This window comes from Meles meles, chromosome 14 (genome assembly GCF_922984935.1).
Source record: "Meles meles chromosome 14, mMelMel3.1 paternal haplotype, whole genome shotgun sequence".
NCBI classification, from domain to species: Eukaryota; Metazoa; Chordata; class Mammalia; order Carnivora; family Mustelidae; genus Meles; species Meles meles.
In genome coordinates, this window is record NC_060079.1 from 69,931,578 (window position 1) to 69,945,751 (window position 14,174).

At 38.1% G+C, this 14,174-nt stretch overlaps 1 protein-coding gene across 2 annotated transcripts in view; it reads left to right on the forward strand.

Annotated features, from left to right (window-relative positions):
* GPC6 (glypican 6) overlaps positions 1–14,174 on the forward strand; it is a 1,107,056-nt gene that overhangs the window by 556,209 nt on the left and 536,673 nt on the right. The window lies entirely within an intron of this gene.

The following is a 14,174-nucleotide window of genomic DNA, read 5'->3' on the forward strand; positions in this document are numbered from 1 at the left end:
GATCTCAATACTGGCAGTGATACAAAGTCCTTGGCATTGGCAGCATGGTCAGTCTTGATCCTTTTTAGTATTTCAGGTATAATGTAAGGAAATTAGAATTACGGGCCAATAGAGTTTTTAATCACATGTATTAAAATAATGTTATTCCCAACTTCCTCTCTTTCTACCTTGGAACTGGCTTTTGGGGCCCCCTTAATTTGACATATTTGGCACACTGAACCAGAACCTAGTTTGGAAAGACACAAAAAGTACATTGGCAAATGATCTGCCAAGTGACCCATGAACAAAAGTGAGATTGGGTTGCCCTTTGAAATAAACCTATTTGAATTTTATTATCTCTAGAGCACCTTGTGTCTCTAATCTTGTGAAAGGTTAGCATTCCATCCATCAGAGCAAGATTAGAGTGTTGGTTGGTGTCTGCTCTTGGTGATAACTGAATGCAGCAGTTGGAGCCGGAGGAAGGAGATTCATTACCTTCCGCAGTTCAAAACGAAAGGGGAAAATGGGCATGGAGAGAGTCACATTTACAACATAAGCCACATATTCCTAGGTCAGGGTATTTAAAACCAAACCAAACCAAACACAGAAGACTGCTATGTTGGAGGAGGTTTGCAGAGCCCTTTAAGTCTGCTAAAAACAGAGCTGTGTTAAGACTACCCTTTGCAGAAATTATCAATTTCTAATATGTAGATAGATACCTTCTTGAAAACCACTGCTAATTGCTTTAGGGATGATGTTATGACATACATCAGAATAAAAATAAGAATGATATCATACTACTATAGAACATATGGCTAATAACAACGAACACATGTTGTAAAACATCCAATGAAGTAAAAAATAATATGCTTTTGGTAGGAATGAATATTTTTAAAGATGACTCAGCTGAGTATCTTCTTTTGAGTTCTTTTATGTATGACCTGTATAATTCAGGAGCTGAAATATAAATAAATAAGAAGAAAGTTACTTGTAAGCTTAAAAGATGCTAGTGAATCAAAATAAGCTGCTCCTTATCTAGGATTTAATTCGATTTTAACACTGTGAAGACTAAGGTGCACGTACTCACCACTGTACAATTTCACAAAAAATATCAGCAGTAATTGACACTTTATGATATCTTCAATAATGATTGTTTTCATTTGTTGCATTTCAACTGATAGATGTTATGAAGGTAAAACAACCATTAAATAGCATGAGATTAATGCGCTCAATATTTCTTTCTGTAAGAAGAACCTGGTGAATGGCTGGCAAAGTGAAGCTAATCAATGTTAAGCAAATTTAGATCCATGTTAAATTAATGCATTTGCATTTATACCTTACACAATACTAGGGTATGTCTTATTATAAACCTATACCAGGATATCTATCATTTATTTTTCTCATCAAAGTGTATAATTACCTTTGAATTAAACATCTATGATGCCGAATGAGGCTGCTGTTCATTACCTCTCGACAAGTTAAAGGAATAAAATGATTTCCTAACACATGAATGGGGAGGCAGTGCTCCTCTAAGGGTTAGCCAACAGGCTCAAGCATTTGGTAAATGACAGCGGTGATTAGAAGGTATCATAACGCCCTTTATTACTCTGGTCATCAAATGTTTATAAAAATATTCTTATAATTACACAGTTTGTCATCCCATGCTAATAATTATCAAAACTCACCAAAAACTCTGTAGAGAAAAAAGTGACTTAAAATTCATAATCATTAAAAAGGCAATTTGGTGCTCTTTTTCCTGAGTGTAGGCTGACATCTTTGATAATGAACAATGGAATTTTATTGGCTACTGAGTGCATCCGTTTGAGAAATCCTTTCTCTGTCTAGAAGGAAAAAGAAATTTTCTATACTTTTATTTTTTTATATATATATATTTTTTTATTATTTATTTGACAGAGAGAAATCACAACTAGGCAGAGAGGCAGGCAGAGAGAGAGGAGGAAGCAGGCTCCTGGCGGAGTAGAGAGCCCGATTCGGGGCTCGATCCCAGGACTCTGGGATCATGACCTGAGCCGAAGGCAGAGGCTTTAACCCACTGAGCCACCCAGGCGCCCCATTATACTTTTAAAAGTATTCATTTGACTACCAAAAAGTATTCTTATAATCAGTGAATAATCACTAACCTTACTGGGACCTTTATGTTACAGCCCACGTGCTGCGTCTGAGAGACTGTTTCTCTCTCTCTCTTTTAATTCATTAGGTCCTTCTTACTAATCAGCATGCATTCACTAAATTTAGACTCAAGAGACTCAAAGTCTATCTTTTGAGTAAATTTTTTGTCTGTTTTCTGCCCTATGCAGGCTTAATTTTTTGTGGGGGGGGAAGAATCTTAATTCTTGGACTTCCCTTTGTAAATTTATTAGATAACCTAGTTTCATTCAATATTCTTACTATTTTTTGGTCCATATTTTTTAATTTATTTTTTATTAACATAGAATGTATTATTTGCCCCAGGGGTACAGGGCTGTGAATCATCAGTCTTACACAATGCACAGCACTCACCATAGCACATACCCTCCCCAATGTCCATCACCCAGCCACTCTATCCTTTCCCCCAATCCCCCGGCAGCCCTCAGTTTGTTTCCTGAGATGAAGAGTCTCTTATGGTTTCTCACCCTCCCCCGTCCCATCTTGTTTCATTTTTCCCTCCCTTCCCCCCACGAACCCCTGCCCTTCCTCTCAAATTCTTCATATCAGAGAGAGCATATGATAATTGTCTTTCTTTGACTTATTTCACTTAGCATAATACCCTGTAGTTCCACCCGTGTCATTGCAAATGCCAAGATTTGGGGGTTTTGATGACTGCACAATATTCCATTGTGTGTGGGTGTGTGTGTGTATACATACCATATCTTCTTTATCCATTCATCTATTGATTGACATGTAGGTTCTTTCCATTTGGTCTGTATTTTTTAAATAGGTATTTCCCCCATCAACAAGCAGCATTTTTCTATTTAAAAGGTCTTTGTATTTTAAAATAATATGTTTTTTTGTATTTTAATTGGCACACAATTTATAGTCATTGTAGAAACTTTAGAAAAGTAAGCACTGTGCAGAGAAGATGCAAATCATAGCGTTTTACCCATCTTAAGCCATTTTTATATGTGTGTTCTTATTTTTCTCAGTGTGTATATACCTTTTCTTCCTTTTTTTTTAACAAAATTGGGATTTTACTGGATATATGTTTAAGGATCATTTTCTTTCTTTTTTTTAAGATTTTATTTATGTGAGAGAGAAAGAATGTAAGCAGGGGGAGTTGGAGGCAGAGGGAGGGGGAGGAGCAGACTCCCTGCTGAGCAGAGAGTCTGATGCGGGGCTTGATCCCAGGACCCTGGTGTCATGACCTGAGCTGAAGGCAGATGCTTAACTGACTGAGTCACCCAGGCACCCCTATTTTCAGATCATTTTCCATCTCAGCATTTTTGGTCATCATATCTTATACTGAAAGTAGATTTATTGTAAATCTTGTGAAGTTTATGTTTTAAGACTCTTCACTTAAATAACCTTTTCAAGATCCTATGCCTAATTTTGTATTAATAATTTTGAATTATATCTGTTGTAGAGGGTCCTCTAAACTCCTCACAGAATCTACATGTACTGTTCCTAAAGCCAGACTGCCTAGCTTTGCAGTCCCCGCTGCATCACCTCTTAGCTAAGTGCCTTGAAAGCTACTAAACTTTTTTGACCTCTGTTTCCCCAGATGCGGAAGTTAGATGATAATAATAATCACTATCTCATAGGGCTGCTGTTAAGATTAAGTTCGTTAATAGATGAGAAGTCCTTGGAATAGTAGCTAACTCATACTTAGTGCTTGCTAAATGTTAACTGTTAAATATTTTAAAAACATAATTTTATATATATAACATAATATTTTACAGTGTGAATATATCCTTCCATAAGGATTTTTAAATTGTTTCCCTTCTCTGCTAACATAAGTAATAAGAGGAATATTTGTCCACATAAATCTTTAACCTTATCTTCGTAATTGAACTATTTCCTTTCATTAGTGTTCTTTTCTTTCTTTCTTTCTTTTAAGATTTTATTTATTTATCTGACAGAGAGAGATATCACAAGTAGACAGAGAAGCGGGTAGAGAGAAAGAGGGAGAAGCAGGCTCCCTGCTGAGCAGAGAGCCCAATGTGGGGCTCCATGCCAGGACCCTGAGATCATGACCAGAGCCGAAAGCAGAGGCTTAACCCACTGAGCCACCCAGGTGTCCATTAGTATTCTTTTCTACTGGGGCATACTGCATTTCACTTTTTCTTAAAAAAAAAAAAAATAATAATAATAATAATAATAATAAATTGGTACTCCTGGTGGCTCAGTCAGTTTTAAGCATCCAACTCTTGATTTTGGTTCACGTCATAATCTCAGGGTCGTGGGATCAAGCCCTGCTCTGGGCTCCACACTGGGCATGGAGTCTGCTTAAGATTCTCTCTCTCCCTCTCCGCCCTACCCCACCCCCCACCTTGGGTATGTGTGTGCTCCCGCTCTGAAAATAAATGAACACATAAATAAATAAATATTTAAGTAATAGATATCACAAGAGATTCTTCTTGTACAAAATATAGGTAAAGACAACTCAAAACACAAAGGTGGCATATAGCAGAATATATGAACACATAATTATTCAGTTTGGTTTTTTAAAACTCATACTTGGTACTGACTTTTGCTTTTATTTTAATTTAGACATCTCTTGAGCATAGTAAACTATTATTCCAGGACTTCTCATATCTTTTCAGCACTGAAAGTTTTTTCATGGACCCAAAAGGATGTCACTTAACAATTCAGCATGAAATTTTGGCTATCATACTTTCATTACGAATTTTATATTTAATTGTGTTTCACAACTCAGCTGTTCCCAGTACACTTCAAGTGGTCCTTTTGCATTACGTACGTCAATCCGCATTATGTACTTAAAGCCTAGTTACTTGGGCAGGCATTCCCTTTCCCTTGGCATTCATTAGCTCCTTTGTTATCAGACCCTATTAACTTTCTCTCCCAGGATGCACCCTTCCTTGTTCATCATGGGATAAGCTCATTGTCCTGTTATCCAAGCAGAGGGGGTGCCTAGGGTAGGCAGGGTTAGTTACTGGAAAAGGAAAAAGAGATACATGGAAAAGGCAAAGGGACCAGCACACTCTTATCCCCCAAGACCATGGTGAGTGCACTTCTCATACTTTCTGCATGTTGGCCATGCTGTGCTTTCTTCCAGAGACCAGAACATGGGTGGTCTACTGTGACAAAAGAGAAAAGGGAGCCTAAGCGAAGGAGGGGAAAAGGAGAGGCAGGGCTGACATGTAATGTAACTCCTCCTTCTGTCATCATTCCTCCTTCCCTGCCCCTATATCCACTGCCAGGCACTGACTAAATGAAAGTCCTGGAAAATAGAGAAGAACTGCACACTGAGGTCACTCAAGGAGTTTGAGGATAGACTGACACCTGGATCCCACTCCCAGAGCTTATGATTTCATTAGTCTGGAAAGCAGCCTGGCCACCAGGGTTCTTTTACGTGATTTTAATGGGCAACCAAGGGTGAGAACCACCTATTAGAATTCTCGGAGAATCAGAAGTCAGTTTCCTATGGTTCTTCCTCCTTATTCTCCTTAAGCACCTGCACAATCTCTTGTCGCAATAACGCCGTGTCCCTATCACTGACTTTTCACCTACACATTAGCTTTGACCCCCACTTCCCAGAGTCCACCCCTGGTGGTTTGGTGGTGCAGATTTTTTTTCCACCCCTGGCACAAGCAGGCGGGTGAAGAAGGAAGGGGAGCTGGCCAAAGAACTGGGTTTGTGATGGGAAAAATACAGGATCCAAATTTGGAAACCTAAGCAAAACAAAACAAAACAAAATACTTGCTCCTTTTTTCAGTGAAGGCAAACACGAAGTTGGAAATGATTTTAAAATCTTTAATTTGGAGGCCTAATGGGTTACACACGCTGTCATGTCCTCTCTGAAAAGAAAAATGAGTTGTGGGCAAGGCGAAGGAGCCCTATGATGATGAAAGGGAACTAGGGAAGCACCTCGGGTTTTAGTTTCATATGCACTGCTTAGGGTGAGCTGGAAACATCGTCTGCAGGCTCCAAACAGTTGTTTGCTTTTGGCAGCAACCGTCAGCAAATTTCAAATTTAATTCCTGATTCCCAGAATTAATAGTTTATCTATACCACCTTGTGAACGTAAATGGCCTAATCAGACTTTCTCACTTGAAACGATATCTTCTAGAGAAATAACCTACCAAGAAATAAAGCATTTATCAATCTAATGTGTAAAGGATCACTAAGTATGGGGGGAAAAAAAGTTTAACCTTGGGAAATGTGCGTTCAAGCCAACAATTTCTGTAAACTGCCTTATTGCTTCAAATTTCCCAATATCAATCAAATACATAGGGGCTGCTTTCCAAGGAACTTTCCTTTTTGAAACTGAATTACTACACCCCTGAATCTGAAACGTCTCCTGGAATTTATTCTCTTCAGGTGACTTAATTTAATGGTATTAAGTGGAAGGACTTTGCAGGGTATTGAGTATTTTTAACAAACACTCATGATGACTTTTCATTAAAATTTTCTTAAAGGACGAGTCTAGTTGATTACATTAGATGCACTGGAAAAGCATAAAGTGGTGATGTCCGATTGACCTGAAGAATGCATTTAAAAAGACAATGTTATATCCTTGGTTTTCCTGATTGATTGGTTAGGAGTGTTTCCCCAGACTCCTTATGTTTTCGCTTCCTTAAGGTCTAATTTATAAGAGTTTCCAACACACAATGGGAGTAATATAAAAAAAAAAAGCTTTGGATTAACATAGTGAGCAATTTTTGAATTATGTATTGTGATATTTTTGATAGCAGATTTATTGTTTTCTGAAAATAATTCTTCTAGATTTATGGTGAGCATTGTATTTCATTATAGGGCCTTGTAAAATGTTAAAAGATAGTTTAAATTTCCATTTTTATTAATTACCATGAAGAGAAAGTTAAGAAGGAAAATTATGAAATTTTCTTTATAATTTTATTGTTTTTTTTTTCTTTTCCTTTTTCATTTTATACTATCTATCTTATCTGCCAGATTTACTGTGGAATTTTCTCCTCGTGAAAATGTCCAGGGGCTCATTAAACCACAACATTAGAAAAATTTAGGGGTGTCTACTTTGAAATCACTGAAATCACCTAAATCCTTTAAATCATTAAAGTGATTTAAGAATTTACTTTTGGATTTTAGTTTACCTTGTAAGGAGATATAAAGAGATGAATGGGCTGCAAGGCTGTCAAAGAAAACTTTAACATATAAGATAAAAATAATGGATGAATTGTTGAATACTGCCTCTGACAGTAGTGATGTCCTATGTGTTGCCTAATTGAATTTAAGTCAAAATAAATAATGGAGAAAAGGAATTTTTATTCTACTACTTAGAGATAACAGACTAATAAATTGTCTTCCTACCTACAAGAAATTGAACTGCATAAAACATTTTGTTGAATTAATGTATCTCCAAACCTTTCACTTACGATTTTGACCTTTTATGCCAGGGATTGGCAAAATTTTTCTGTAAAAGCATGGTTATTAAATATTTGGAGTCTTTTGAACCACATAAAGTATCTGTTGCTGATTCTTTGTGTGAACATTGGCATTTTATTTGATTTTATTCAAACATTTAAATGTTTAGGTGAATGTGTTCCTGGATATGTATATTTGTTGATAATGTACACATATGATAAAATTATATATGCCTATATAAAAAATGAGACATATTGAGTCAAATAATTTTAGCCTCCTTTTGTGCGCCACTGTCCTGTGGCCGGTAGCTGTAATCCCAGGATCTGTGAGTGGTTTCTTCTAGTGAAAGCTGCCCCTTTCAGGAAAGATATACCAGCCCTGGGGATGTGAGTATGTCCTCCATTCCCAGTTATATACATGAACTAATTAGCATTAGTGGAAAAAGTAATCACACATGAAAATTATTTGTAATAAATAATTTAAAGGTGACTTTAGAGTGCATTTTGCAATTTTTATTTATATATGGTTTTATCCATTGTCTTTAGAGTTTGTTATACTTTCCATTTATCATTCAAATCACAGTGTGAAAGTTTGACTTATGAAAAACTACAAAGCCACCCCATTGTCCTGTTCTTTCTTAGAATTCATCCTTTCTCCTAACAGTGTGAGCTCTGGGTTCATGTGAGTTGAATGGTCTAGGACAACTTGCTTCTTTCTGAGTCTCAGTTTCCTCATCTGCAAACTAGATATACCAATATCTGATTTGCGTAAAGTATGTGTAAAGTCTGTAACACCATTTCTTATATAGCGTGTGATGCTGATTATACATCAGGCAACTGTTTCAGCCCTGTCTCTAACTATGTTTGAAATTACCATGGTGGTAATTTAATATTTTCAAATCCATTTGTCCTCTTCATTTAAGATTTGGTATCTTGACTTTCCTCCAAAACTGCAACAGAAGCAAATGGAAATAATGAAGATCTTATGTTACCGGATTGACTGCATTTTAAAAGAGTTTGTGATGGGGGTGGGGAGCTCTTACTTAACTGGCAGAAATTTGGATAAATAATCCCTCAAACAGGAAAGTTATAGATTACTATTATTAGAATCACTTTGAAATTATATAGCCTATTAATTCCTGGGATGAACTGACTGAGTAATTCATAAAGCTTATTATAGTATAATAAATTTATAGAAACACGTATATACAGAAACAACAAGAGAAAGTATGAATTAAGAGATAAAGAAGTCATGAATCATAAAAGAATTTTTGCTTACAGCAACATTGTCTCATAATGGGCTCTTTTTTTAATGAATTGCTATTTTGAAAATAATTTGATATAATTTCAACCTCATAATTTTTATATATGTATACTGAGGGTTGCCATTTCTTACAGAAAAACACAGCTGGTATTTGGGAAAACTGCTAAGACAATATAACAGGATATCTATTATAGATTCAAAAGCAGCTTGGGAGTTCATTCAAAGCATAGTATGCAGGGCATTGCTTGGGTGAAGTATGCAAGTGAACTTGAATGCAGTCAGCTTGGCGAGATCACAGGCTATGAAGTCAAGGCCCAGCAGCGCCAGCAGCAGGAGAGGTAGTAATGAGGCCATGGCTTGGGACAGAGAGCTGTGTCAGAGAGGAAGTGAGCATCTGGTAAGGCAGTCTTGATAACAAACGTGTTTTTGGACAGGAACCACGAGGCCTTCTAGGTATAGATGCACGGGATCTTGGAGCATGGAACAATGTGAATGTTTATGTCTGTGTTACCGTAATAGAGTTGGGAGGATGCCAAGATGCCATATCAGTTATGTCCTGCTCTACAATGGGCTGTAGCCTCTCTCTCTCCTTCTAAGGTGGGCCCATGAACTTAGCATTCTCTAAGAAGAGCCCGGACCAGGTAAAGTCAAGATGCATTTCACTGGACGCTTATGTTCCTCCATCACTAGTCCCACTTTCTAAAGCCCTGCCACCTAAGAGGCACCAGACATGGAATCAGTAATATTAGCCACCAACAATCTAACCCATGAGTAAAATGTATGTTTCAGTTCCTTTCAGTGATAGCGCAGCTCCTCGAATTTATCTCAAAAATGAATTGCAGGCTGTCTCTATAAATGTTCTGGGTTTTTCTCTGAATGTTTTGATATCCTATTTTTAGACCTCTGGAATTTCTCAGTAGGAAGATAACTCTCCGTGGGTGGATTAAGAGTGATTTTGTCTCCCCAAGGGACGTTTGCTAATGTCTGGAGATGTGTTTGGTTGTTGGTGCTAGGGGAGGGATGTGCTATTGGCAGCAAGTAGAGAGAGGCCAGGGATGCTGTTTGTCGTCCTACAGGGCACAGGGCAGACCCGCAACAACCAACATTGTCCAGCTCACAATGTCAACAGTGCTGAGGCTGAGACCCCTGCCATAGGGAAACACATCCAGGTGTCCATGCCTCGTAGACTAGGGTGTGCTAAGGGTGACACTGCCTGTTGCAAGGTCTCTGTGAGCAGCCCCGGTGTTTACCTCTTCTCATGGGGTCGCACATCTCTAGAGTGTGAAGAGACAGGCCATTCAGGGACCTTGTGTTCTCACCCTCAAATTCCAGCATAAAAGAGTCAAGTCGCCTTGATTCTTCTTCCATGAATCATGAATCATGAATCATGAATTCCATGAATCATGAATGAGTTCCTCATTAACTCAGCATTTTCCTGCTCATCCTATCTGGTCATTGTGTAAGCAAGGAGACTTTTGAAAGGAGAAATCCTCTCATCAGATGTGCCTGAACGCTGATAGGCGTATGCCGAATGAGGAAGGACAGCCCTATTGACTTGTCCTTGAAAAAGACTTGGGGGTGGGGGGACAGGGTCATAGCTTTATTGTGTCTGTGAATCCTAACCCTTACTGGACGTCAACTTTCCCAACCGTGTTTCCCTCCATGACAGCTCTTCTGGGTCTTTCCTTACCCAGATCCTTGACTGGCTCATTCAGCTGGGCTAATTGAACTGATTTAACATGCTTTAGTGGAGGCGAGGGTAGAAAAGACGTGATTAGGAGAGAAAGACACTCAACACCAATATGTGGGTTTAAAGAAGCAAATTTAGGATACCCTGTTTCCCCCGGCAGGACAAGTACTGTCGGTTACCGAGTATACAGATACAATTGCCACTGACCGGAGACCAAAGCTTCTCACACTCATGGTGTTCTGTGATCACACGAGTTTATGCCACCATCTTGAAGGATTCATTGCAAACAGACTTTGAGTGAGAAGTGTTTTAGAGAGCAGGAGAGTAGGAGAATGCTACAGTCTCTAGGTAAATGCCATACAGCAAGTAATCCCGTCTCCATGCACAGTCTGCCTGTATCAATGAGACATTTCCAGCTCCTTTGGGAAAATTTTTATGCCATTTCCGGGGACTTGGCCGCCTTGAGGGCCTCTAATCTGCCTTTCCTTTCCTTCTAGCACCTCCCTCCGCCCTGTGTGCACCTTACATCTTGATGCATTTGTTGGGAGGCTTCATTTGAAGCCTTTCTCGGATGTCCTCAGGGCAACTTTTGGCTCCTCGGAGTTGAATTTTGCCCCTTATGAGGCCTCTGCAAGGGATCAGGCAGCGAGCAGACTTTCTTGTTTGCCTTTGGAACAGCGGTGGTTTTTATCTACAAGATTGTTCCCCCACTTGAAGCAATCTGCCCCGCAGCAAACAGCTGTCTGCACCCAGATCTCCCCTCTAGATGAATAAAATCCTTCCAGAGGCTAATGCTGGCTGGAAAAAGTGCTTTTGTGCATCTATGAAGCGTAACGGAGCCCTAAGCAACAACCTTTGATGTATATTTTGTGAATGGGGAAGAGAAAAAAAATTCAAAAACATTTTTTTCCTGCCAAACTGTTTCTTGCAGATGAAAATTTTTGTTGACTGAAGGCTTTACCCAGTGTGCAGTTTGCCCTCGCCAATTAAACGAAGGTTGGATTGAGATCGTTCTTCCCTACATCGCTCTTCAATTTCGTTCTCTGTGCAGTATGGGCATAATACTTCATCAGCAAAGTGGGTCCGATAACCGTCTTCCCAATCTCCTTCTTGTTTGGTTTGCTGAGAAACAATTTTCATCCAAGCATAAAATACTTTGTTCAGAGTCAACCTTCAAAAGGTGGAAGTCTAAGTCTATAGGCAGGCTAAAAATGAAATGCGGGTACTTATTTTTGGAGGGCATTAGTTTTGCCTCAGTACCTTGGATCCGTATCTTTCATAAGATCTAAGATCAATGTACCTTAAGGTAGCAACATTTGTCATAATTGCCTGATACATTAGCATCTTTCAATACCAAATATTAACTTTGACTCTGAGATCAGTAAACCATATAATGATTTTGAGCAAGGAATAATAACTTGACTTTTGAGGACCAGTGAAGCTAATAGCAAACTTTGGAGACAATGACATATCCTGAGACAGAACTGAAGCTTAGAATCCAGTGAAATGTTTCTTGAGCCCTATTTATTGAAAGATGAGAACTTGGTTTCATTATTCAGTGGTGAATATGAATTTAGGCATACAGAAGCAAACCACAAGATACAATAAGTGAGCAGGCTGTTTTCAACCATTCAGCCTCAAAGCAGGCATAAGTCCAATATTTCATGTTCCCTGTATCAAGAGGGGAAGAGCCGAAGGAATGTTACTTTCAGTAAAAGCAAAAAAATAAAAATTTCATCCTCATAGAGAAGCATTTATACCTCCAGTCTTTGCAGAGCGATGAGAGTGAGATTTTTTTTTTACTTTTTTTTAAGCTCTTTGAAAATCCAGACCACACTATTGATTACTAACTATTCATTGCTGAAGGCAGTACTCTGTATTCAATAAATTAAGCTTTAATTCCTGAGTCCAACAAAATAATTGACCTCAAAAAGAAGATAAATGAATAGGTTGTCCTGAGCTCATGATTAGAATCCACTTTCTAGTCTCATTATATTAGTATTTTTCAATTCAGTGATTTTTCCATTCTTCTCTAGTTTCGTTCACAATCTATAACACCTTTCACCCGGCTCCTCTATCAACAAGGCCAAGCTGTTTCCATTCTTGGTGTCAAGAATGAAAGATTTTAATATGGTATTTTTATACTTTAGTATTAATATTGATCATTTAATATCCTTTCCATTTTAGAACGGACTAGGTAACTAATATTTCTGAAAAATTATGAAATATTCTTGATTGCATAAAGTCATGTATGACATGGACATAGAACATACAGAAATATTTTGATTAATTGATCCTTTGAAAATTTTGAAAAATTTACTCTATTTGCACCAATGCTGATTTTCCTTACTGAATCCTTGAAGATTAGGGAGGTTAAAAATGTTTATCCTGATTTAACATTTGGGAAAATTTAAGATAAGAAATATTATGGCTTGGATAAGATCACATAGGGTTTGTAAACCATGATCTAGGAAATACCTCGATTTTTGCTGCCACTGTAGCAACAAAATTTCTATATTTAGGAAAGTGTATTCTTTCATAATAAAAAGGTAAACATGTGAATAGGGTTCTTTTTAAGGTTTGATGCTTTGGTTTCATTTGAAAACAACTATAAAATAATCCTATTATTGTTACAGGCACCATCTAATGATCAGAACAGTGGTTCAATGTTACATTTTTCAGAACCAAAGTGGCTAACTCAAGGTCTTCTAATAAAACAGAAATAAGGTGTTAACTTCCAAGGAATCTGTAGAGAGATTCATGGCTTCTTTCCTTCTGTGTCTCAGGAGAAAACCCCCTAGGGTTCCAGAAAAAAAAGAAATGACTTGTTTGTTTGCTTGTTTTTGTTTGTATTCCTACTGGGATTCCTTGGGGTGTGCTGGACTTGCTTTGTCCTTACATGAGCTGAGAGAGGACAAGGTATCAGAGAACCGAGAGAACTACGGGAGGTCAAACAGTATCTCTCTGATGTTGGGAACTTGAATTTATAAACTCAGATGCATTAACTTGTCTTAGCCTCTTCCCCACCTCCAGTCATTCTCCAAATGGGATGAGACTTGAGCTTGCTTCCCGAAGTTCATTTGTGCAAATGGGTAGGTGTCCTTACATACGTGAAGTATGTCTCAGGGGGGCCTCATGTGAGGCCCAGAGAGGCTAACAGTACCCAGTGACATTAATTTCTAATTTCTCGGGCGCCTGGGTGGCTCAGTGGGTTTAAAGCCTCTGCCTTCGGCTCAGGTCATGATCCAAGGTTTTGGGATCAGCCCGCATCGAGCTCTCTGCTCAGCAAGGAGCCTGCTTCACCCTCCCTCTCTCTGCCTGCCTCTCTGCCTACTTGTGATCTCTCTCTCTCTGTCAAATAAATAAATAAAATCCTAAAAAAAAAATTTCTATTTCTTGCATCGTGTAAGTGAGTCCACTAATATTCAAGTCCTGTGTGATAGCAGAATTCATTTCTTCGTGTACTCTTTTTCAGTTAGAACTTTTTAGGCAGGAAGCCCAATTGCCTATATTTTATTCAAATTCTATAAAATGATAGTTTATATTTATAATGACAATGCAAAGTACTTCATAACTTTCTGATTCATTATGGCAAACTAAATTATGTTCATTAGAGCTTTGGTATTAAGTGAATTTAATTGCATTATGAATCTCTGAACACTGATAATTGATTGCTATATATAGCAACTACAAAGAGTCCAAAATATTACACTAATTTAAATAT